Source organism: Phodopus roborovskii, unplaced genomic scaffold (genome assembly GCF_943737965.1).
Source record: "Phodopus roborovskii unplaced genomic scaffold, PHOROB, whole genome shotgun sequence".
In the NCBI taxonomy this organism is placed as follows: Eukaryota; Metazoa; Chordata; class Mammalia; order Rodentia; family Cricetidae; genus Phodopus; species Phodopus roborovskii.
In genome coordinates this window covers 53,247,329-53,269,095 of record NW_026126517.1, presented here as the reverse complement: position 1 = coordinate 53,269,095, position 21,767 = coordinate 53,247,329, and the positions used below count along the sequence as shown (strand labels likewise).

Below are 21,767 nucleotides of genomic sequence, written 5' to 3'. Positions count from 1 at the left end.
CAGAGCCTTCTTTGGAAAGAAGGTATGTTTTGCAACAAGATAGTGTCTGTGGAACACCAAGGACACACCAAACCCCACTGTACTGAAACTTTAAAACCTTTAATTGCTTACTATGTAAATTTCAGTAGACACATATTTTAAAGAAATTCACTCTTCTCCACTCACTGTCTAGACCTTTTTATTTTCAACAGACATTAATAACTATACACTCACGAGGTGCAGTGTGACATTCTGCACACATAAACAGCATGTGAGGATAGTGTCATGGTAACTATATGCATCATTTAGAACATGGCACTTCTTCACACTGGAAATGCTCAAAATCTCTAGTAGCTACTTTCAATAACATCACTGTTGTCATCCACGGTTATTCTGTGCTAAAGAACATGACAAGTCATTCCTCTTACCCAAATGCACCTGTGAACATTTTCTCCTGGCCCACTCGCCCTCCCCTTCCTGGCCCTTGGTAATCTCACTAGCACTAGTTCCTATGAGATTAACATTTTAGCTTCCTGGTCTACCTGGGGACATGAGGCAACTGTCTTTCTGTGCTTGATTTACTCCTCTTAGTATAGCATTCTCCAGTTCTACCCATGACAAGTGACTGGTTAAGAACTTGAGCTGGGGTGGGAGGCCACTCTCTGTGGCTTGGACATAGATCCTGACACAACACACCATTCGGTGACCTGGTCTGCAGCTTTCTCCATCCTTCCCTGGCAGGCGAGGAGGCAATGGCGTGGCTTCCCACTGTATCTGTTTCCCAATTTCATCCCTTAATAAATCAGTCTTCTTCCCAAGCATCTGTGGATTCTCACTACACCTGGCACCCAACATGTCCTGATCCTCCCAAAGGGCGGTGAGAATGCTGAATCCTAACCACCAGACCACCAATGAAGGAAGGATGGAGAAAGGTCTGGACCAGGTCACCGAACAGTGAGTCAGGAAGCAAGCTCCCACAACCCCCTAAACTGCTGGCCCATCAAAGCAGACTTGCTTTTAATTTCCTGTCTCTCCAATTCTATCCTCATCAATAAAGTAGACCAGACAGTAAAGCATATGTGCTACTGTACATCTGGGTGGACAGGTGAGTAGACAGGGTGAGCCTTCATGAAACTGAGGTCAGGGTGACCTCATAAAGAGTTGCTGTTAGGGACAACCAGGCAAACTTAAACAAACAAACAAACAGAAACACTTCATGAGAGGCTGTCCCAAGTACAGAGAACTCAAGCACTCAACAAAAGCCAGATTTCTCATTTTTAAAAAGAGGAAATATTCACTTCAGCACATGCACTGCAAGGACAACACTTCATTCTGAAATATTCCTTATTTTTCTTAATCCTTTTTTCAAAAAATGGGAAAACTATCTGACCAGACATGTCTCAAAAGAAAATGGCAAAAAAGCCAGGCAATGGTGGTGCAACCTTTAATCCCAGCACTCGGAGGCAGAAGCAGGTGGATCTCTGAGTTCAAGGCCAGCCTGGTCTACTAGAGTGAGTTTCAGGGCAGCCAGGGCTGTTTTGCAGAGAATCCCTGTCTCAGGGGGAAAAAAAAGAAGGAAGGAAGGAAGGTAGAAAGGAAGGGAGGTAGAGAAAGAAAAGGAAATGCAAAGAAAAAACACTGTGTCACCAGGGAAACTGAAGAATCACCCCCTGCCAATCAGAATGGCTATGATTAAAAAGATAAAAGTAAACACTAGTTGGGAGACCGAAAAATGTAGATAATGCTGTCACTAACAGAAAACAACAAGGAAGAAGTTCCTCAGAAAACTAAACTCAGAGCTACCATGTGAGCCAGCAAGCCCATCCCTGGGCTTATCTCCAAAAGTAATGAGATAATAAAGCCAAAGGGCTAAGAATTTGGCTGGTCATGGAGCATTTACACTGTGCATGATGGCCTAGGCTACATCCTCAGCAACACACACACACACACACACACACACACACACACGTACAAGACAAGAAGCCAGTAAATCCATAGGCATGTGCACACATGCTTACAAGAACACAATGCACAAGAGCTAAGCTGGATTATCAACTGAAATGCACAGATTTCAGCAGATAGATAAATGGATGAAAATAAAATGGTGGTACATTACACAATGGGGTATCACCATGCCACAAACAAGGAATGAAATCTAGTCCTTTGTGGCAATATGGGTGAAAATGGGTCACAAACAACCTAGGCACAACACAAAGACAAATACCTGGTGGTCTCCATCAGAATTCATGCCCTACCTGATCCAATTTTTATGTATGTGTGTCATTTCTTTATTCCCTACTTGCATTCCCTGATGCTCCCATCAGGTCAACCCCAAAGCCCTTCAGGTAGCAAGCAGCAGGGGGAAGAGTGGGTAGAAGTAGATTGGATACTAGGTACCAAAGTACAGTCAGGTGGGGAGAAAGCTTCTAGAGCTCTGTACCACAGCAGGTTGGCTGTAATTTACAATTTATATATATTTTAAAGTAACTGGAAGAGTTCAAAGGTCCCAATACCATTTGATTATATTTGTATGCATATTACCGAATGCCTACTTTCTAAATATGTACAATGATTGATTACTAAAATGTTAGAAAGGAAATAACCAGATACTCTTTGGAGACTTAAAATCATTAAACATACAACACACACACACACACACACCAAAAAAAAAAAAAAAAAAAAACAGGCTAGAGGAGAAGTGTTATGTAGCAGCTTCCTTGATAGTAAAACATTTCCTGCTACAGGGAAGCTTCTTAAGACAAGAAATAACTCAAATCTCCTTCAGGAAGTCCCTGAAACTGACAGGATTCACTAGACTACTCCCCCCTCAAGAGTACAAACAGTAATCAATCTTAGGAGCCAAGCTCCAAAGGAGACTTTAAGACAAGCCCAACCAACCACCTGGAAGTAAAGACCAGCAAGCTGCCTAGAAGGGCTCAGACCAGCTGAGCCACCTGTGGAAGACACTCTTGCTGTTTTGAGCAGGCACTCATGCTGGTACACCATGCGGGTAGGCTGTGGTGATGCTGCTGTCTGAGTCACTTCTGCCCCTTTAAGTAACCACAGTAAAATTCACTGGTTCAGCAAGTTGGACTTTGGTGGTAACTGTACTTTGGTCATGACATCGCCCCCAGAAAAGTCTATCACATAACACAGAGGCAGGCAGACCTGTCTCAAAAACAGATCAATCATTAAAAATAAAACTTCATTCAGTTCCTCAGGTACATAAGTCACTTTTCAAGTCTTGGTGACATGCAGCTGATGACTACTACACTGGGCAGTGTAAATATAACCAACAGAAAAGTAGTAACTAGAAACAATAACTCACTGCACCGGTACCTGGCTCAGCACAAAACCAACAGGAAAAGACACCAAACCTGAATAAAAGTGAAATTATGCACTTTTAAGCGATGCGTAGCCAACTTTTAAGGTCCACAGATTATAAAGCAAAGACATAGTTCAAAGGAAGGGATAAATTAGAAAATAAAAATAAAATGAGTATCTTTTTAAAAGAACAGCCTATTACTGCTAAAATGACATTAATCTCTTTCTGTTTTTTAGACATGGTTTCTCTTATGTAGCCCTAGCTGGCCTCAAACTCATAGAGATCCACCTACCTCGGCATCCTAAGTGCTGGGATTAAAAAATACACCTCAACACACATACATCATGACCTTAATCTTATTTGCTCCTTTCTGCTCAGATTTTCCAACACTTACCCCGACAACCAGTATTGTGAACAAACTAGCAGTAAATCTCACCCTACCAATGTAGGGTATTCTACAGACATATTCATGTGATCAAGTCCAAAATGGGTGTCCACCTGATGAAAGATAAATGTGAAGGGGGTACACACACACATACCCAGAGGCATACCCCAAGACTCTTAATGAGGAGGAGCTGGAGAAATGGCTCAGTGGTTAAAAGCACTGGCTCCTCTTCCAGAGGTCCTGAGTTCAATTCCCAGCACCCACAGGGTTGCTCACAGCCATCTGTAATGGGATCTGATTCCCTCTACTGGTGTGTATGAAGACAGTCACTCATATGCATAAAGTAAGTATTTTAAAAGTGAGTAAATAAAAAAGCTATTTATGAAGAGGAGGGAAGAGGAGGAGGAGGGGGAGGAGGAGGGGAGGAGAAGGAAGAGGGGGAGGAGGAGAACCACTACCACCTTAAGCAGAAGGAAATGAGGGCAAGGGACATGAAAAGAAGAAATGAAAAACGATTTTGTAATAGTTAAGTGGAAGGATCTTTTGTAGAAGGATTCTCAACATGCCTCTGGACCCTTTTCATAATACTCAAAGGTTTCTTTCCCATCTCCCTCTCACCAGAGACTACATGTGTGAGATCTGAATCTACCGAATGCAGCACATTGAGAGGATTCATTCAGGTGTCTTTCATTAGCCGGGACAGAAGCATCAAGCTTTCTGGTTTCCACTAATATTTTGTTGTTTTACAAAGTGCATTTTCTACAAAGAGGTTGTTTATGCTGTCAAGTAATGAGAAAAGTATTACCTAAAAATCCAATTCCAAAGTAATTTAAAATTAGTATCTGACAGGCTAAACATCAATAGATATAATCCAAATACAATGAAGCTCTAGGAAGCTCAATAGTTTTTTAAAGGGTATGTAACTGGGTCAAAAAGGTTGACAGTTATTGTAATAGGGGCTATGCAGATTCCTTCCCCCAAGGTTAATTTCCCAAAAAGATATTGAAAATTTACATCCCAAACTTAAAATATTCACATGCACACCCCCAAAAGAAAAAAAAAAGAGGGTTCTTCTGAGGTTTATTTTATTATTGGGGGAGGGGCAGGGAGGGAAAGAGTGGGGGGAAGGGGGGAGAAAGTCTGTGTACGTTCATGGTGGGGGGGGGGCTCTGGATCCCCTGCAGCTGAACTAGGAGCTGTCTGCTGACCTGACTGCTGGGAACCAAACCCTAGTCGCCTGCAGAAATACCAGGTGGTCCTAACTGCTCAGCCATCTTTTAAGCCCTAAGAATGATTTTTTTAAAAAAAAAAAAATACCTGACTTCAAGAGTTAATAAATTTACTAAAGTAATCATTTTGAAAACAAAGTTAGCAATAACAAAACTTAAAAGTTATAATTAAAGGTACCTATGAGAATACCTTGCCAGTTCCTTACTGACTCAAGTTACACACATGAGCTTAAGAAAAATTCAGCAAGACCAAACAACAGCAAGCTGATTCTAACATTGTGTGTGGGCATAAAATCTGAAAGTTCTTTTTAGTCAAAAAAGCGCCAACTCTTGTGGGTTAGGACATTCTTGGATGATTCCTTGAGCTAAGTCACATTACCTATCAGTGCAAAGAGAATACAATGGAGGATGAGGAAGAAAACAGCACAGTGACAGACATAAAAGCTATGTCAGGTGGGGGGTGCAAACCTTTGAGCCCAGCACTGGGGAAACAGAGGCAGGCAGATCACTGAATTTGAGTCCAGCCTGATCATTAGAGATAGTTCCAGAATAGCCAAGGCTACACGGGGAAATCCTGTCTGGAAAAAAAAAAAAAAAAAAACAATAAAGAAAGAAAATGTTATAATAAAACACATTACTTTGTACGCTAACTTAATTTTAAAAAAAAAAAGGAAAGAGTTCAGTTACTAACTACTGCATACATGAAGTGTTCACAGTCAAACATACACACGGAGAAGGAAAGAGGAGGAATGTAGGAGAGAGCAGGAAGAGAGAGGGGGCAAGGGGGGGAGAGGGAGGGAGAAGAGGGGGAAGAGAGAAAGGGAGAAGGAAACAATCGGGAGTGAAGAAAGACAGGGCAAAGTACAGGACACTGCCTTTTCCAAAGAATTTGCAAATGACATTCCATGACCCCCAAGCATGCCTCTCATGGTTTGGCAGTGTCTTCCTTTGCAAGACTGCAGTGTCATGAGAGCAAAACACTGTGCATCCAAGTGCTCATGCTCCCTGCTGCGCCCGGCACAGCACATCCCTTGTGTTATGAACGAGAGCTCAGAATGTTTACCACCAGGGCACAGCCACAAAACAGACATCTGCCAGTTTCTCAACACAAGATGTTTTCGCTTTGCTTTCTTAGCTTGGAAAATATTACAGAGTGATGCCTATTAGCCAGGTCCATTATCATATTAAAGGAAAACAATGATTTGGAGATAGAAGAAAAAAAAAAAATCTCAACTGTTCATAGAGAACAATGCAGCTGGCATACTGGCAGTGAAGGGCAGGCCTTCCCCGCATCCTAGCTCAGCCTGGCTATGCTTGTAGCATGTCTGGTTGGGGGGGGGTCTGCCTCATGGGGATACTGATTACTGTAAATGGCAGCCCGCTGTCTACAACATAGAAATCTCACTTAAGCAAGCCAAAAGGCAAAGAGAGAACGGAAAGTTTGGCTTGTCACCTGAAAATTAACTGGCTCTCATTTCAATCCTATTTCCCTTTCTGGAGAATGAAAGGAAAGATAATTGTAATTAAAGTGATTTTCACGTGTGGCATATGCAACTACTTTATTAATAACATCTCCAGATAGGTGGGAAGGCAATGTGGTGCCAGAGAAAATAAGCTCCAGTGCCAAAATGCTCTACAGTCGCTCTTTCCTCCCCCCATTTCTTGGGGAACACTGTAGTTTTAATCACCACATCAACTTAATTATGAAAAACAAAAGAGGGTTGGAAACCAAGAATTTAAAAACAGATGTAAAAATGTTCTAACAAGTAGCATCCATTTCCCTTCTAGCACAAGTCATCAAGCTGGGATTTCTTCCCTCCATGACTCTACTGCTAAGGTTCAGTAACACTGAGCCCGGAGGGCACAGCTTGTGACCTTGAGCTACTCCAAGAGGGAACAACCAGAGCCAGAGTGGCTTCTGGGAAAACCCTGCAAGCTCGCTGACCATGAGCAGCAAAGAGCCATAGAACTGTCATTTTTATTTTATTTTAACTTACTAATTAAGTTACATTTACTTACTTTCTTATTTAAAAATAGGGGCAGTGCCATCAGCAGTGAAGCCAAGATGCAGATGTGGCCTGGTATCTAAGCAACACAGGCTTTTGTCGCTGACCTCCAGTGGCCTTGGTTGGCCCAGTGCAGTGGCTGCATTTGCAGGCTCAAGATCAGCAGGAAGGGCTGCAGGACCAGGGTCTTCCTAAGCCTGATGAGTACAAAGTTTCTGCTGCCAGACTTCGGTCAGCTGCCAGAGAGCACAGGCTGAGGAACTAAGGAACTAAGGAACTAAGAGGGACAGGGTGACTGAGAGGAGCAAGTGAGAATCCGGGAATCGCAGGTGAGAACTTGCAAGAGACCCAGGAGAAGTGAAGATACATGCGAAAAGCATCTGGAACAAGTCAGCTCCTTCCACCAGCAAGTGCTCCTTTGAGAGGGAGGAGCAAGAACCTTCACTGCAGGGTGGGGGTGGGGTGGGGTGGGGGTCAGGGTCAGGCCAGCCTTTAAATGTAGGCATTAGATTTCACAGGCTACAGTCAAATGCATGCAGCCTGAAATGCCACTGACTAAAAGGCTCAAAACATCTGTAATTTGGTCTGTCTACAGACAGTATGTTCACCACAAATGGTAAGCTGCAATCTTATTTCTTCGAGCGATTTCTGGTCACAGTGAAGGGAACAGGCAGTTTCTCCCTGGTCAGAGATAGGGCAGGATTTAGAGAGTGGTTCTCAACCTGTGGGTTGTGACCCCTTTGGGGGTTGCATATCAGATATTTATATTATGATTCATAACAGTAGCAAAATCACAATTACAAAATAACAATAAGATAATTTTATGGTTGGGGGGATCACTACAACACAAGGAACAATATTAAAGGGCTGCAGCATTAGGAAGGTTGAGAACCATGGGTGTAGATGGTAGGGAGGATGCATCCGGCTTGTGAGGCAGAAGAAAGAGGAAGTATTTTGAGGTCAGAGGTCTGCTGTCAAGGGGTGGGTGCAGCTCTGCTCTTGTGGGACCTAGTTTCTATATGTGTTTAACTCAAGATTACGGTGTGTTGGGTTCAGGGGTGCTTCCTGGAAAAAGTGACACCCTAAACTGAGAGCTTAGGTAGCTTGGACAGCCTGCAGAAAGGGGGAAGCCAGGGTGTTTCAGGCATAGGTTAAAGGCATAACCAACAGAGACCAGGACTCCAACCTAAGAGGAACAATTGTAAAGAGTGAGACTCAGGCCAGGTATGGCTGTGCACACCTTTGACCCCAGCAGCTGGAAGATATGGACAAGGAGATCTCTGTAAATTCGAGGCCAGACTGGTCGAGGATTCCAGGAAAGCCACCAGGGCTACATAGTGAGACCTTGTAAGGAAGGGAGGGAGTGGGGAGGGGGGGTGAGGAGTAGGGGGAAAGGGAGAGGAGGAACAGAGGTAAAGAGGGAGGGAGGGAAGGACACTTCCTCCATCCCTGCCCACGAGGCAGGAAAGCCAGGCCCCTTGAGGGAGATGAGCCAGTGTACATGTTCTCCTAGAGATAACACTGGCCTCAAAACTGAAAAAAAAAATGGGTGTGACAGAAATGAACAAAGATGGGAGCTCACCCAGGCAGAGAACCGGAAAGAAGAGGTGAAGCTCTCTCAGGGCTGAGCCCAGCTACTGAGCACTCGGCAAAACCAAGCCCCTGCTTTTCCCTGGCGTGGACAGTGGCTGGAGCTGCTGCAGGAGGCAGAAAACAGTTTTCTGTGAGTCAGGAGGCACCGATGCCCCATGACCAGGCTTGATAAAGTCTTCAAAGGTAACTGAAAGCGGTCACCTCTGAGATCTGACAAAGATTCTACAACTATGGGCTCTATACTATTCTCACTTTTAGTTTGGGCTTTGATTTTAATAGGGAATAAATAAAATGTTCAAAAACTTTTTTTTTTAAAAGGAGGGCTATAATGTAAATTACAACAAAAATAATTTAGATTCAACACTGGGAAGAAGGGGGTGATTATCACATACACAATAACTTATCACAACAAGCATTCACTCCTTCTATAAATAAATGTTTACTGTGGAACTGTATACCTCAAAACAATGGCAACTGCCCCCACACATCTCATGTTGAGTGACCCACTCAAGTTTTGCTATGACCCAGCTTCTAAAACTAGAGGTCACATACTGAACACTGGAGCCTTGAAATAGCTGGTAACAATCAAAGGCTTCTGAATATATGAGCACCAAATATTAATTCCAATTCAATGTGTAATGAGTCCAACATGCTTCTGCCTGACCCCCCCTTGGCCCGTGACCCTTCCGTGTAGCCTTGGTTCTGAATGCATATGTAAAGGCTGCACAGCCCACACGCTCATGCCTCAACCCAGGGCACCTGAAAAAACCTCAGAGCAAGATGACTGCACATTACAAACTGCATTTCTGCTGCACAGTTTTCTGCTCTTACAGATACGTAATAGTTATGAAAAACAGACGTTTAATATTTCCTCAGCATGTAAATACTAGTGTGTCTTTGGAGTCTACGGTTTTAACACATTCCATTTTAAAAACTGATGTTGAAGCTGCTGGCATGCATTTCATTAAAACCAAAACTTGCTGAACGTGTTGTGGCTTGTGATTAGGATGGATTTCCAACAACTTCCCAAGTGGTCCTAAATTAACTTCTGCCATTTTGTACTACGTATTCCTACAAAACTCAATTCTCAGGATGGTTAATGATACGATGAAATCAGTCAACTCTGAAAAACACCGACGATGCCCTACATCTGGTGCTGTCAGAGTTCCCCTGGTTTCCAAGGACAACTCTCACTTCCTGGAGGTACCCAGTGTCACTGCAGCACAGAAGGACAGAGGGGCACAGTCTCACATGCTACTCTCCACAGTAGGTCCTCCACGCAGGAGGTTCGTCACACAGTAGGCCCGCTGTAGAGTAGACCATCCACATAGTAGGCCCTCACCACTCTTCTCTCCAAGTTATTCTCAGCTCTTAAGATTCAAATGAAAAGCCACCCGCCTCCTATGTCTAATTCTCCATGCCAGAAACAAAATCTGCTTTTTCAAAATCCCACAGAAGCTGCAAGTGGTACATCACTCCTATACATCCTAGGCTGAGGCAGGAGGATTCTAGGAGTTCCAGGCCAGCCTGGACTACATAGAGACCCAATTTCAAAAACATGAAGCAAGGGCCAGAGAATAGCTCAGTGGGTAGTGACAACCTGAGATCCCTGAACCCTCTCCCCCAACATCTCTCTCTCTCCCTCCCCACACTTTTTTTGTTTTTTGTTTTGTTTTGTTTTTCCTTAACAAACTAGCCTAGAACCCTGCTCTAGCAGCTGGGATCACTTCTGGCCAACTATGATTAATGCAGCCCTCACCCCTCATTGGGGAAGTCTCTTTTTGTAATGAATGAAGGTTAAATACAGAGAAGCCACACTGTTTAAAGTAGACAATAAGTCCTAAACATCTAAATCACATCTCCCCCAGAGAACATCGCAGGTGAGGAAACGCAATGATTCTAGGGGTCAGAGGTTGGGCGCCTGTAAAACAGTATCTTCTGGACATAAGGCCACGAAATCACACAACTGTGGCTGCCTAAAGGAGATTAAGCCAAACATTCCAGAGTGAGACCATGAAGCCCCCACTCCTAGCTGAGATACTGCAGTTGGCGGCTGCCGGCAAAGGAGGAAGGTCAGTTCTTTTCCAGGGGTGTGGCCCCGACAGGGGTCGATGCACCAGTGGATACCCCTATGTCCCTGTGTATCCTGTGGGCACTAAGTGGACTCGGATATAATGAGGATGGTCTGGAAGAGGTGGAGGTATGACAGAAGAATAAAAATTAATACAATAAAAATGCCAGTGTCCACAATACCCTATTCTCCCAAATTAGCACATTAGATAAGAGCCATAAAGAGGTTTAGAGACACAGTTTCCCCTATTGCTCTAATTTCTGTGAAAACTCCAGGAAGCCATTTAGGTTTCCAGCCCTGGTAAACTACAACAGACCAGAGTATTTCTAAATTTCTTAGTCCCTAAATTCTATAGGTTTATTTTTAATACTTCATCTATGTCCAGCAAAGCCACTGGCTCCCTGAAGCTATCCACTCCCCTATACTCACACAATTCCCCTCAAATTCCTTGTCATTGACGGCTCAGAAGCAGCTGAAATCTCGTAGGAACATGTTCAGACTCCTCAGGGTGGCCCCAGGGCCCACACTGATAGTTTCCTGCTCCATCGCTGGTTTTCCTCTCATGCCTCTCCATCCCCTAACAGCATGCCTATTTCCTCTTTCCACCAGCCCGATTCCTGTGTCATCCTGGCTTTCCAATCTGGTGAACGTATCCTTGACTGTCCCCTGGCTGTCTACAACACCCTACCTTGGCCTCACAGTTATGTTCATTCTGCCAGTGCCCTCCATCAGGCCCAGAATTCACTACACAGTCCAGGCTGGCCTCAAACTCAAGAGATCCACCTGCCTCTGCCTCCCACGGCTGGGATTAGAAATGTACACCACCACACCCAGCTAGGACCCATGTTCCTCACATGGTAGAAGCATGCTATAATGTGTGAATATGCATGATCAACTCAGCTACTCACTCAGCTCCTACCCTGTCCACCCCTACCCTGGGCATGGGGTTAACCAAAATAAGGTTAAAAAGGGTGGCAAGTCCTCTTCGGTACCTAGACACCAGTGCTGACTATATTCCTTCTTTGGAAATAGTGCCACCAGACTGTTCTATGGCAGGCACATTCAACCTTGAAGCATACAATGTGATATGCAAATAAACAACACCTTTAAAAATACTCATCTCCCCTGGTCCTAGACAAGTGGGATGAATGTCTAGCGATTCGTATGCTCTGGGAGTTGATGCTGTTCTATGCTCTTGGTCTAGAAATATGCCCCAGCCTCTGATCAGGTGGGCTCCTCAGCTTATGAAGTGTCATGTAGCTCAGGGTTCTCAGGGATCACATCAGCATCACAGCCACTTGCAGAGTAGAGCACACATCTGAAGGACACTTGGGAGAAATGTTCATGCAAATATTTGCCAGATATCTACACTACACCGAGAAAGCACACAGGTTTTGAAAACACAGAGAAAGTCTTGCCAGGCAGATTCTGAGCAACTGTGGGAAGAAAACTGCTGGCCATTCACATTTTAAAAGAAACCTGAGCCAACACAAAGCCAAAGAGCCAAGAAGGGGTCAGAACACACAATTCAGCCAGAAGGATCAAAGAGGTGAGGTTTTGCAGTATGAAAAACAATTGCTTTTCTGCTATCATTTTGCTTTGCTTTATAAATAGTGGCAATAGACACAGACATTAATGAGGAAGCTATCCAAATAAGCATGAAGCAGAGACAGGAGCAAGTGAACATAAAGCCTTAAGTGTCCAAGATTAAAAGGTACACGCAGGCCAAAGGGTCAAAGGATGAGGCCTGGAGAGGCCTTTGAGCCAAACTATAATGATCCTAATGATGTGTCAGAAAGCCATTTTGGCAACAGAACTCAAGGGGGACCGAAAGAAAGCAGAGAACTAAATGTGCTGAGAAAGCCAAGCAGCTGACAGGCAGGACAGGCCTGAGCGGGCCATACCATGTAACTGACAGCCAGGTGGACTGAGGGTGGCTGATAGGAGGGTTACTTCTAGCTTGAAGGCTTAGGCAAACCAGGTCACACTGATGCTGCCACCATGCTGTACAATAGCAGAATTTGTGAGGATAGCCACCTACACTTAGAAAAGAGGAGTTAGGAGCCCGGAGTGCAGGAGAAAGGGTGGGATAGGAACAGATAGCAGAGAGAGACACTCAGAAGCATGACAACCTGCCAAGAGAACAGCCATGAGCTACGGGAGTGTCTACGAGTGTTTACCTCCAGCTCAGACTCCGGAGGCCCTTTAAATGACATCAGCCCCATTTCTCAAAACCATGAAAAGTCCAATCTCTGCTCCACACAGCTCCACGAAGAGCAAGTATGTGGGCTCAGGCACAGTGGTACGCCCTTACCTGAAATATCAACACCTGGGAAGGGGAAGCAGGGTAAAAGAGCCTGCCACCAAGCGGAGTTACATGAGTTCCATGCCAGCTTGGGCTATGGATGAGACTCTCAAAACACAGAACACGAGCAGCTGCCTTACTTAGCAAGTGTAGCTCAGTGGCAGAGTGCTTGCATATGTGACTTACTTAGGCCCCGAACTCAACTCTAGTACCAACAAAAGGGAAGGGGGAGGGGAGGAAGAAAGAGAAGGCCTTGGTCTTCTCCAGTCACCTCCTTTGGGTCAAAAAGCCCACTTCAAACTCTACTACTACTTGTTTTGAAAATGAAGCCACTACAGTATCTGCTACATTTCTAGGGACATGGAGGTTCTGATGTAGCTGAAGAGTGTCCTGGAGAAGCCCCTAGCCATTCAGAGCAACCATGTTCTTGACAGCAGCCAAGACAGTCAACTGACATCAAGATAACTCCACTTGTCTCTCCTTTCAGCAGCTGCCTTAAGAGACTGGGCTCAGACTGGGCTCCACCTCAGTCACACTTGAAACTGCTAAACCAACAGGCTGCAATTGCAAATAGCTGGGAGACCAATTTTCAAGGGCTTTTTAAGCAATATTTTCTTCTCTGGGTAGCTACTTAAAATTCCTCCTATCTGATTGCAGTCTCATGGCTGATGTGATTACGTGAATATTCAAAATAAATTCTAATGTTCTCCAAGCTAATTTGTACAAAGCGCACAAAAGCTGTATAGCAGTCCAAGTTAAAATTAAGAGAGGAGGGCTGGAACAGAGTTCTACAAAGCCTCCACAGAGAATGACTTAAAAGATTTCCATTGGAGCCTGTGCAACCTAAGGCAGGTCATATGAAAACACTTTGTTTAAATTCAACTAACCATCTATCTCATTATTAGAGCGTGGAGGTGCGTGCAGTATAGCCACAACCAAAATGTGCAGGATATCTTTCAAAGCGTGCTGCAATGTGGTATTTTAGAAATAAAAAAAAGAAAAGCAAATGCAAACATAATAATAGTATCCATGTATTTATCTCTTCTGCAGATTGTGGCCAAGGTCATGATGGTTTTATTGCCAGATCCCTTGCTAATATATAAGCCATCATATGACTTGTGATTTTATTTTCAGACCCACGGTACTTTCAAGTCATCACAGTACTGTCAGACAAAGTTAGCATCCCCCAACACTCACCTGGAAGAAGGCTCAATGCTGAGAAGATGGACAGACCCCAAGAGAACTCAAGGGGAGAAAGGTGCTGACGACGGCTCGGCTCGGCTCAGCTCAGCTCAGCTCAGCTCAGCACAGCAGTCTAATGGTGCCGGTAGCAGAATGACCTAGTGTTCTCAAAGCGCTCATGACTTACATGTCCACTCACAGGACTCTGAGAGGATGTCCCTGGGGACTCTGGGTGCCTTTCCTACCCAGTGCAGCACACACTTCTCAGGCCTTACACCTTCCTGATGGGGCAAGGCCACATCAGGACATCAATGCTGGATTCCCTAGGTTTCTCAACACAGGGTTCTTAGACCAGCGAGCTCCGTGTCTGCACTCCTTGTTTTCTTTTTCCTTCTCCGAGTACTGAGGACAGAACTAGGAACGCTGAAGCAAGGGTCCTACCACTGAGGCGCTGCCCTGTGCCACACTGATTGCACAAACAGAGGAGCCTTCAGACCAGAATATTAAAAAAAAAAAAAAAAAAAAAAAAAAGTGAGGGAAGAGACGAAAGGCCACCCTTTTAAGCCCTGACCACAAGTGCTGTTATTCCCTGTCCACTTCTAAAGCTTTGCTTAGTTACTGTCAACAAGAGCTTTACACTGTCACCAACCTCCCAGAACGTGATGGCTAGGACCTCCACTTGCCTTCTGAAGCAGAGCGGCCCATCCAAGTGACTGGGTCTTAGAGGCCAGAGCACTGTGCAAAGACCTCAGAGACTGCAGCACCCTTGTGGGCTTGAGACCTGGCTCAATGAACCCTGGAGCTTTAAAGAGCCAAGTAACATCCCGAACCTTATTTCTCTTCTGTTGAATTCAGGTTCTTACCTTACAAGATCAGTGAACTGGAAATGACTTCATTTATGTTGATTGGGTACTTCCTAAAAGTGGCTCAAGGTAAAAACCAACTCTATTTGGCACACACCAATCAGGGTATTCCCTTGCCAAGCTATGGCACAATTTATTCTGCTGCAGGACATCTGCCCTACTGGCTCTTCTAATCTGTTGCTACTATAAACAATGCTTCAAGCATCCTGTACAGGAGGAACTCTTGACTGTACTTACTGGCCAATAACCTACTTAACTTTCAACAGAATTCTGATGGTTCCAATGCCACTCAAAGTGGATGCAGCTATTATCCAAGTTCTCCACACAAACTGGCCTCTTGAGAAGGTGGCATAACTTACCTGCCACAGCCCACACTTTGGTAAGTGTGGAACCCTACATAGGTTGTGTGGCTGCTAACTCAGAAGCCACTACTGTTGTTTTTTTACTCTTTGACTCTCTGCTCTTTGGGGGTCTACCACCCAGCTCCCAAATAAATATTCACATGGAGGTTTATTCTTTCTTATGAATGCCCAGCCTTAGCTTGGCTTATTTCCAACCAGCTTTTCTTAACTTAAATTATCCCATCTACCATTTGCCTCTGGGCTCTTATCTTTCTCTGTTCAACATACCTTTCTTGACTTCTTACTCCGTGGCTTGCTGGGTAGCTGGCTCCTGGAGACTCCTTTTTTTTTTTTTTTTTGGCTCCTCATTCCTTTCTTTTTCTCCTTCTATTTATTCTTTCTGCCTGCCAGCCCCACCTATCCTTTCTTCTGTCTTGCTATTGGTTGCTCAGCTCTTTACTAGCCAATCAGGCGTTTTAGGCAATGCAACATATAAAAGAGTGAAACATATCTTCACATCATTAAACAGCATAAGCAAAACACACCTTAAAATAACACTTCACAACAGCCACTAACTCAAATGCTTCCCACGGCCTTCCTTCTTAGATGCATACAAGATGCGCACATCAGATCATATAACATCAATATTCCCAAGTTTGGTCAGAAGCAAGTGCTAATTTTCTGTTGTGCAAATCAACTAACCAAGAGCTGACTGAGGTGTCAGCAACCTCTGTAAATATTAATTTGCTTCTTCTCCAAAGAAGCAGGTGTGCCTTGAACACTGGCCCTGGGGACATACCATACTGCTGAAATCCCAGAGAAACAAATGAGTAATTATTGAATTTGGTATCCTGAGAATATTCTTTAAGGAAGGAGAATTCATAACAATCACTTTGTCACAGCATTTACTGTGCCAAGACAAAGGGGAAACAGCACTCTTGGCTCCAGAAACTCAAAGCACGTCCCCTGGCCAATTCCTAGGCATGGTTCCAATGAAGCCTGTTCAAAATGGCTTCCTAAAGTTAGTAACAAGAAGTATTAACCAAAGGAACAGGAAAGAGCCACGGTGTATTCAACCAATAGAAACCACAACTTGCGCGTGTGTGGGGACTTGTGGCCTCATATAGTAACTAAAAATATATATAAAAGTCACAAGTATGTTTCTAGAAAAATGGTTATTCTAGTTAGAAAAAGCCAAGACAGAATCCCAACATTGAAAGTCTCACAACAAAAATAACTAACTATGTCCTGAGAACCTCAAACAATGTGAGATGTTAAACCAAATGCACCAAAGCCTAACTCTCAATAAGGAGTACAGGGGTACCCCTTATTTCCTGAATACAACTGAACTTCAGACACAAGAGGTGGGGAAGGAAAGGGCAGGAAAGACAGGAATTTAGTCTTTGTGTGTATTTGTGCAGGTGTGGGCTTGAGGAAGCCAGACAATATCATTCCTCTTTTAGGGGTAGGGGCACAACAGGATCTCTCGCTGGTCTGTAACTTTCCAAGTCATCAAGGCTGTACAGTCAGGGCACTCCAGGGACCTGCCAACCATTGTTTCCCCAGTGCTATGAGGGTGTCATCACTCCCTGCCCCTACTCCAACGCCCAGCCATGGGTTCTAAGCATTTATCTCAGGCCCTCAGGCTTGCAAGCGGAAGCCATCTCCCTAACCAGGAGTCTGAATTTCTAAAAGCTCACCAACTAGGACTGTTTTAAACTACCAGGGACCACACAATGTTTGATGTAGAGGACTACAAGTCAAGTGAAAGTCTAGCCATGGGAAAAAAACATGCCATTGGGAACCAAAAGTTTGGTGATGGTAACATTTATGGTTGAAATCAGGGCCTGGGAGACAGGGTCCTATCACACAAACTCAACATATGAGATGTGTTTCCTTAAAACTAGGCTGAACCACCTCCTAGAGTAATGCTTCAAGCTCCGGAAGACAAAAACAGCAGCAGTTTGCTTCCACGGCTGCAATTTCACCACCAGTTGTAATGCCTTTGTAAGACCTCAAAGATCCAATCTCCATCTACTGCCAAACAGAAACAAGGGGTTTATTCTTGGCAAAAATGAAACTAAGAAATGTTCTTTCCTTTCATTTTTTAAAGGAAGAGACAGGGACCAATGCCAAATTCTCGTGTTTGGTGGCATGTGAAGATAAGGAACCATGCAGTCAGTTCTACGTACCCATACTTAAACACCCGTGCCTTTTCATTCACACTGACACTAGTTAACACATGTGTGTTTTACTCAAATCCTGCATCCCAAGCCTGTTTTTTCAGCCTGTCACATGCACCATTATGTGAAGTAAGGCAGATTGTTACCTCTCCACATTCCAAACCTCCAACCTAGCCAATCTATCCTATACATATTGACAACATTCCTATTTTTTAAGCACAAAACTCAAGGTACTCCTTCTAGTTTAAAAACAAACAAACAAACAAAAAACACCTTGTGGCATTCATTCTGTTACTGAACATCTTAGAGAAATCAGGATTCAGCATCAGGAACATCTGGGCTGCATGAGTTGTGACCTTGGACATTTATCTAAATTGAGCATCTTATTATTTTTTAACTTATGTGCATCAGTGTCTTGCCTGCATGAGGGTGTCAGATCCCTGGGAACTGGAGTTACATCCAGTTGTAAGTTGCCATGTGGGTGTTGGGACTTGAACACTAATCCTGGGAAAGAAGAGCCAGTGCTCATAACCACTGAACCATCTCTCCAGCCCCAAGCATCTTATTATTAAGTGAGAATGCTCTGATATCAATTAATAAGGCCTGAGGTCTATTCTCGGGAAGTGATCTAGTGGTCTGATAACAACAATCCAGTAACTAAGATATCTGTCATTAGAGCAAAGCCAGACTAATGTCGTATTTGTGCTGTCTCTACTGACTTCAGTCACCTGCACTTCCTTCTTGCCAAATCATTCCACACTTGTTCACCCTCCAAACTTCCTCTTATTTTCGACATGCTGGTGGTGTTAATGCAAGCCCTCCCCTGAAAGGTACACCAGCCAGTTAGGTGAGGCAAGTGTCAACTCACTATTGGGATGGATACCAGGTTATCAGATTCTTCTCAGTTATTGCTTAAAGTGGCCAGGGCATTAAGTCAAACACCTCAAGGGGAGATCCAGACAGTTGCTGGCAGTCATGTTGCAAAATGAGCCTAAGGACAGAAGCTGTATCTCCGAGGGCTGCAGTGAAGTGGAGCAAAGGTCTTGCTTTCAAGGCCTTCATAGGAGTGTGAGGTTAAACTTACCTGAACTGGGTTTTGCTTCCTGCACCAAAAGCATCCTGACCAATTCAGCATTGCTAGAAACTGTAGTATCTGACAGACAGTTGTGCCATGAAGCACGCAAGACACATGCCCCCAGAAGTCCACCTCTGACTCCCTTTTGGTATAAAATATAAAATGAGTGTGTACAAACAGGATCAACATGTAAGCCAAGTCCAGAGCTTTGAAATCAGGAACTGCTCCACTCATCTTTGGACCCAAACACCACACACACACACTTAATACAAACCAGCTAATGGAAGACAGCAAGTTAATAAAAATGAATCATGGGTTGGGGCAATAGCTTGATTGGTAGAGTGCTTGCCTAGCATGCTGAAGCCCTGAATTCCGTGCCCAGCCCAACACAAAGCAGACGTGTTAGCCTTCTATCCCAGTACTCAAGAAACAAAGGCAGGAGGACCAGAAGCTGAAGGTCACCCTCAGAAACTGATAAGCTGAGTTCAGCCTGGACTACAGGAGACCCTGTCTTAAAACAAATGAACCAAGTATAGGTTAAATAAAGGAGCATATTTTGGGCAGGTTTGAGAAACAGCAGACTGCTAATCCTAGATGGTTTAAGGTGGTGCTTTAAGCACATGGTTAGAGCTTGTAAAGTTACCAAATAGCACAATTACATAAATAACACATAACTGACTAGACAAACAATCCAGCATCACAAAGATGTGGTGAGGAGTGTGATGCCGCTTGAAACAGAGCTGTGTGAAATTAGGAAAGGCAGCATCTCTAGGCTTTAGTTCCTTTTAAACAAGCAAAAAGGTGGGTGATGCGTCTCCCCCAGGAGACCCTGGTATATGGAAATAAATACTCCGCAAATTGGTTCTCTTATCATTAGTCCATGAAACCGGGCGGATGGATTAGTTCAGAGGCAAGGTTTGCTGAGCATGTGTGAAATTCTGGGTTCAACTCCCAGCATCAGCAAAGGAATGGAAAGAGGCAAGGGGGAAAGGCAGACAAGCAAACTGTACCTGAAAGGGAATGCACGCAGGGAAAGACAGACAACTAAGGGGAGGAGGTCTGTGGTCACCATGAGTTAGTAGGCCAACGGAGAAATCTAGTGAGTGGTAGAGAAAAAGGCAACATATATGCTTTACTCTGCCCCAGTTCCTGGGAGACAAGGCAAGCAATTTTGTATATACTTCATGTTGGAAACACAACACAAGGGCAAGTACTTCGCCTCTCAAGGCAGCACAAGCAATAATTATGGCCATGGCAGTACAGGGAAAAGGCTTCTGCAATCAGTAGACATCCAAGGGCTAAGGTCCTAGCCAATGGAAATACTGCTAGTCCCAGGAAAGTAAAAGGAAACATTTATCAACCCATAATTTAGCAGAACCCCAGTTTGGTTCCTTCATTTATAGCCTCTTGAAACCGCCTAATAAACCAGTAACACGGAACCCGGTTTACTGACAAGGAAACTGAGTCAAGCAGTACAGTGCCTGAACTTACCAGATACCTATTCTGAAAAACCCGACAACCATGTTTCCGTTCATTTTTCTTTAAGGTTTACCCTACGTTCCGTGAAAGTGTGTAGCATTCCCCCTTTGTCTTCAGTTTGAAACTGAAAGACAAAATGAAGATGCAAAATGAGATGGCATACAGAAAAAGTTCCTGGCAGTGCTGTTATAATCAGGAGAAAATCTCAAAAGAAAGAAGCATTTCTTTCAAGGTCACAGGCAGTACCTGGGCTGACTAGATAAATGGTTCACTTGTGACCAACCGTAAATGGAAATCTAAGGTGTGTGTTCACCTCATGCAAAGCCAGCTGAGCTGTAGATTCTGACCCAAATGCTGTGTGTGGCCTTGCAAGCAACAAAAGTACAAACCAACAGGTTGGAACTGCCAAGCGGTTAGAGGAACAGATTACAAAACCAACAGGCAACCCTCCCGTACAACCATATGAAACACTTCCTGCCACCAGCCCTGGCATTAAAAAACAGAAAGACAGTCGGAGCTGGGGAGTGGCTGCTCGCTCTCCACAATTTTTCAGATACCTCTCGAGTATCCGGATAATGAGTCATGCATTAGATTCTTTCAAACGCCCCCTCCCCTTAAAATTCGACCAACGCATCCTTCAAATTTGCAATCAAGGAGCCTAGCGATGAGCATAACTCATAATCCTGAGCGGGAACATTATCAAGTTCAAAGGTGCCCGAAGGGCTTCAAGATCATTTAAAAAGAACAACTCTCACTCTTGGCGTTACTATCTCCACCCCCAAGGATAGGGAAAGAGGAAGCCTTGCTGGCAAGGAAACAATTAGGTGCACTTTTCCTAAAAGTCCAAGCAGCGCACTCTATGGACCCATAGACTCCAGGCCGCTGCCTGCAGCACAGAGCCTGGGTCCCCACCCTCGCCGGGCAAGCGGAGCTGCTAATACCAGGCAGAGTGGTCGCGGGTTAGCTAGCGTCCCTGGCAGCGGTAAAGGAGGGGAAGGCAAGGAAAGGTTGGCGCGCGGCCTCGACACCCGGTGACGCTCGGTGCCGCCCGGACCCGCGCGGGCTCCTGCTCGGCAGCCCTGGCTGCCGCCAGGAGAAAGCTCTGCGGAAAATCCTAGCGCGCCGCCATCCCTCCCTGAGATCTTCGCGCCTGTCAGCGCGCCAAAGTGGCTGCCACCCACGAACAGGTGCGACAGCATCCGGGCAGAGCCCCGCTCGCCCCGTGCTCGCTCGGCCCGGGTGCCTGCCGTCGCCCCCCCACCCCACCCCACCCCGCCTGACCAGCTCGGACCTCACGGCGCCAGCAGCCCGGCCGCGCCCCGGTGCCACGGCACCCGCCAAGTTCCCAAAGCAAGCGGCTCACCTCTCGGCTTGGCTTGAGCGGCGGCGGGGAACACCGGGCGGTAGCAGGACCGCACGAGCAGGAGGATGTGCAAGCGGGCGCGGGAACAGCAGCGAGCAGCAGCCGCGATGCAAGAGGAAGGCGCCCGGCAGCTTCAACCCCCGGCGTGGGCTGACTGTGACGTCACAATGGCGCGGCCAGCCAATCCGGGCCCGGAGGTTGGATCAAGCGCTATGATGTCATGCGGCCTTGGAGCCAATCCTGAAGCGATAGAACTTTCGTGATTGTAAATTCCAGAATCCGATGCGGTGCTCAGCCAAGGCCGGGGTTGGTCCCCTGTGGTTCACGTGTCTGAGGGCAGTTTTTCTGGCTTCTTCCTAATAAGCCTGCGTGGGACGCAGAGTCTGCG

At 45.1% G+C, this 21,767-nt stretch overlaps 1 protein-coding gene across 1 annotated transcript in view; it reads right to left on the bottom strand.

Moving 5' to 3' along the window:
* Positions 1-21,536, bottom strand: part of Elovl5 (ELOVL fatty acid elongase 5) — a 64,879-nt gene extending 43,343 nt beyond the window's left edge. Inside the window, exon 1 of the mRNA XM_051197996.1 lies at positions 21,380-21,536. The gene's annotated coding sequence lies outside the window, so the exon portion shown is untranslated. The remainder of the gene's footprint in view (positions 1-21,379) is intronic.
* Positions 21,537-21,767: the final 231 nt, after the last annotated feature.